This window comes from Raphanus sativus, chromosome 6 (assembly GCF_000801105.2).
Source record: "Raphanus sativus cultivar WK10039 chromosome 6, ASM80110v3, whole genome shotgun sequence".
Taxonomy (NCBI): Eukaryota; Viridiplantae; Streptophyta; class Magnoliopsida; order Brassicales; family Brassicaceae; genus Raphanus; species Raphanus sativus.
In genome coordinates this window covers 31,752,817-31,758,053 of record NC_079516.1, presented here as the reverse complement: position 1 = coordinate 31,758,053, position 5,237 = coordinate 31,752,817, and positions in this window count along the sequence as shown.

Here is a 5,237-nt window from a genome sequence, read left to right as displayed (position 1 = left end):
ACAATTAAAATCGACAACAGTTTTACGAAACATCTTCCCGTAAAATTTACTCGGCAACAGTTGTGGAATAACTCTCGAAAAATAAAAAGTTCGACAGCGCTTTCGTAAGATCAAGCTCGACCATATTTTATGAAACATCATTCATAAAGCCAAACAATATCGTATCTGGAACATAACCAGTTCGCTCACAGCCTGACGAACTGAGAGCCTCACTCGAGTGACGCCTTGTCCATTGACCCGTCTTTCCAAAACGCCCCTCTTTGTCTGCTTCTCCTCCCTTTGGTTCAACTATTTCGTAAAATTCCTTCGATGCATAAAACACAATGTGATTTTACCAGATTTTGCCACGTTAAGTCGAAAACATCTATTCATAACATTTGATAGACTTTTCAACAATATACAAAGCACACCTGGTCAATTTGGTAAAACCAGAGATACGAAGAAACAAGGACGAACTTGGACATTGATATCCCTTCCTCATTCCGATATTCTCTTCAGAATTTTATCGGAAACCAATTCATATGAAATTCGGTAACTGACTTTTCGAAGTCCTTTGCCGTTAAATCGAAAGTGGCCATTCCTAAACGCATAATAAACTTTCGATAAAGTCAGAAGAAAAGAGGAGAAGAAGAAAGAAGAAGGGGCAATCTCGAGTCATCAATGAGACTAAGGTACGTCCGACTAAAAATTCCGTCAAGGTTTTAATTTTTTGGTAGGAAAGGAACGAAAACGTCTTGAAAACTGTCGTAGAATTTAAGGAACTTAGAACCTAGGTGGATAGTCTAGCAAGCTAAGTCTTAGGCAAATTTTTCAGTCTTGTTCCATTGTTCCTTGACTTTCCAGACAGAGCATGCAAACCGATCTAGTCTCTCGAAAAACCGAGAAACGATCGCCACACATTCTAAGGCACACTCGTCCTGCTTCCTAAAGCAAGAAAAACCTTCGAAAGAACGGTTAACCCATTTTCTTCCGTAAAATAAATTAACGGATCCAACGGATATCAGTCGTAGATAATTTTTGCTCCATAAGGTTGTTGAGTCCTGCTTTTACTACCCTCTGCCACGTCCAAACAGGAAATGACCCTGCAACCGAATCTGAACATATTCCACGATGATCCTCTACCAACAACTTCCCTGGCTATACGGCTGCACCTAGCCTCCATGCCAATCCAAAACTACTGAGCGACCATCGCTGCAACCGCTTAAACGGCTAACGGTTAATCGACAATCCACGATTTGTCGTGAAACGCCAAGTGACTATTATGCAAGCAATTTGTCGTATAACCCAGAATCGGAAATCATACGATGAATTCTTCGTAACGAAACTCAGTCGAAACAACCATATGGTTAACGGAAGATGTCAACTTATCATCAATAGATTAAGTTCTATACGCCCCATAAAACGCGCATAAAAAGAAACACTCGTAACAAAGCTCCTAGAGTTATACGAGTCATTCTTAAAAATTCAAAAACAAGTTCCGGAAGGCCAACACTTCACGAAACACAGTGAAGTTAAACGCTTCTCCCTGGTAAATTTACACGACCCTTCGGTCCAAAACCCTCAAAACAATTCGCCAACTACTAAACGGCTATGACAACGGATCCAATATCCACAAAATGATTATCACATCCAGACACATGTCTCCCATCGCTTACACCTAAAAATGTTTGCTAAAAAGTAGCATACGGACAAAGCGACAAAATCAAAATCCGAAATGACTACTCGGATTCTACCATTTACACTTGACAAAAGTATAAATCAAATCATAAGCCAAAGCCCATAATCCTCTTATGGCGTAAAGAAAAATAAAGTCGCAGCACTGCGTGACGTCGCTTCGTGCTCGAATAAACATTTTTCGACCAAAATTTCATACGCCTTCTAAACGGCATCATATCGTTGTTGCTGATCACAACAAACGAACTCTAACGTCCTGAACAGACAAGCCACCTAAGGGTAGGCTCTCTTACATCCGACCAGGATACCATAGCGCGCTATACAAGAAAACCGAAATTTCGTTTGAGTGCTTTGTAAAGGAAGTAGCTCCGACTCGTACCCAGACAAATCATAATAAGCCGATAACACTTCACGGATTTTAAAACGGTACGAGTCAGGTTAAAATCGCAAACATGCAAAACGAAAGCCAATTTGTCATCGTAAAGCCACAGTCCGAAAGTAAACCTAGGTCTTGCCCTAAACCCAGCCTTGCTGGTACTTAACATCTCACAGACAAAGTATCAACACCCGATACGAGATCCCAAAACTTGTCTCTTCACTTAAGTCTATCCATTTCACGAACCTTCGCGTAAATTAGTAAGCCGCGAAAAATCTCTCTTTGTACAATCGATGGATACGGTGATCATCGTTGAGGCAGGAATGAGACGACAACTCACACCCTGTCCCTCTAACTTCGATAAACGGAAGTTCTCTCGATTTATAAAAACCACGATTGTATAGATTTGAGCAAAATATTTTTTACAGGCCAAACTTGGCCAAAATAAACAGCCTCCGAGGCTACTCTTGCGGCCGACAAAGGTCCAATACGAAATACCATCGATAGCAACATGCTCGAAATAACTAGACGATAAAGTCTCACTGGAAAACAGGTCATAAGAATCTTAACTCCAAGACGAACTACGAATGGCTTGATCCCTTTTGACAAAGGGTACGTAGGCAGCTTTCATCAAGCGCAGCCCCAATCTTATAAGATGCCATTCTTCTTTGAATGAACGTACATCTTTCAACGGACATTTTCAACCGTTAATTCCGCCTAACTTGACTAACTTGTCTTATCGCACGCTAGAACCTCACATCTACGATCCACGGTTCTAACGGGCTGGGGGGCTAACTGTTGGGGTCAAAACCGGTCACAACGAAATTAATGTTCGAAAATATTCCTCGAAAATATAATTCCCGTAAAAATTACTTAAACTAATTTTTACGATAAAATTCTTGAATAGATTTGTCCGCAGCGTCGAAACAAGTTCCAATGGTTCGTATTGACGACGAAGTTAATATCAAATCATTCGTAAAAATTGTCGACAGTGTCTTTGCATAAGGTATCCAAGCATTCAAATCTCTACGAAGAACTTTTCGACAAGATCATGTTCTTGTCGTAAAACTGAAGCTTGAATACTCGGACAACGAGTTCTCGAAACAAAGACTTCAATCCGCGGAACAAGCTCGCTCAATACAAAGCTCGCTCAATACCGAAAGCTCGCTCAATACAAGCTCACGCGCTACAAGCTCACTAGCTACAAGCTCACTCGCTATAGGGAGTGAGCTACAGAAGAGCTGGGTCGCTATAGGGAGTGAGCTACGGAAAAGTTGGGTCGCTATAGGGAGTGAGCTACAGGAAAATCTCGGTCGCTATAGGGAGTGAGCTACGGAAAAGCTGGGTCGCTATAGGGAGTGAGCTACAGGAAAAGCTCGGTCGCTACCAAGCTATAGCGACCGAGCTCACCAGACCTGTCTCGGCGAGGGCTTCGATTTGATATCTTGATCGTTTTCTGGGTCCTCACGGTTTGAGAGAACGGCCTCTTTGAAGTTCTAAGGCAGATTCCTTAAAATTTTGTTTTAAGACAACGATTCTTTAAAACAACGATTTCTTAATCAATGATTTAAAAAATCAACGATTTTTTAAAATAACGATTTCTTAATCAACGACTTAAGAAATTAACGATTTCTTAATTAACGACTTAGGAAATCAACGACTTAAGAAATCAACGATTTAGGAAAGTAACGATTTCTTAAATCAACGGAACAATGTTATCAAAGGTCCAAACATCCGCAAACAAACATCCTAAAAGCATCGTGCTTCGCAATGGTTTCGGACGCTTGGACAACGGATCTCAGTCCACGGCACAAACCCGATCGCAATGGCGATCGGGTCACGAACAAGAGCTCGGTTGCTATAGCGAACGGATCACGAGACCATGCTCGGTCGCTATAGCGACCGAGCCTCGGGTACTATAGCGACCAAGCTTCGATTACAGCTCGGTCGCTATAGCGACCGAGCCACGAGAAAGGCTCGGTCGCCAGAGCTCGGTCGCTATAGCGACCGAGCTGTGGATAGATCTCGGTCGCTATAGAGACCGAGCTGCGGACAAAGTTCGGTCGCTATAGCGATCGAGCGTTCGTATATCGATCATTCTCCAAAACGTCCGAAGTCTTCCGAAACGACGATACGACGTAAAACTATGCATTCTCGTCTATCCGTATAGCCGTTCTCCGCATCAGGACGGTTTATGCTTGGAGGATAAGCATCAGTTTCCGCGGATAAATGGAAACTTTCCGCAGATAATCATGAAAATCGGAAAAAATGGAATATTCCCATTGTTTCGACTATGACGGCTTAAGGGCAAAAGGGGGAAGCGTAAACCGACCTAGGAGGGAGTATATAAGGAGTTCAAGGCGAGAGGCATTGAGGCATCACTTTTTCCAGAGCAACCTAGCACTTAGAGCATTTTAGGCAACTTTCCGTTTTTGTTTTTCGAGCTGCGACTCAATTAGGTTTAGCCACCATCGGGTATTAGAGCTAGGATCTTGCCGACAGCTCTCGTACCCGAAGCACGTTACCTTGTTGTTGTTACGCTCATACGCAGATTCGGAATAAAATCCTTCTTGCTCACTTTTTACGATTTTCATTTTATTTTCTCGTTATTGTCGTGTTCTGATTGCTTGACGTGTGGTTTCACAGAAATCCGGGACCTTCTGGGAAATTAGGGTTTTTCCTAGTTTCCTTATTTATACGAAATATTGACGGTGCGAATTTCGGTTCCCACAACGCTCCAACAGCTGATAAAAACAAATGAATGCAAAATGGACCTAAAGGTGCCTAATGCCTAACTTATATGATCAAAATGAACAAGATATGATGCTAAAAACATGTAAATATGCCAGACATCAGAGAGATGTCGGGCCAAGTGGACACCATCATCCCCTCGGATCTGGGCAAAGGTCGATGTTGGTACCTGCCCCTGCTTGGGTTACTAGTCTCCCTAGCGGACTTAGGATGAGAGGGCTCGTCACGATAGTTCCTAGTTGGCTTTGAGGACTTCTGATCGTACTTCGAACAGGCTTTGGCCCTACTAGCAACATCTTCTTCCCACCTTAATTAAGCCCAATAACGAGAAAACACATCCTCCATAGTCCTGCATTTGTATTTGATCAGCTCCTTGTAGAGATCTCCCTCCGGAAGTAGACTCCGCTTGAAGGCTGAGATAGCCGTATCAGCGTTG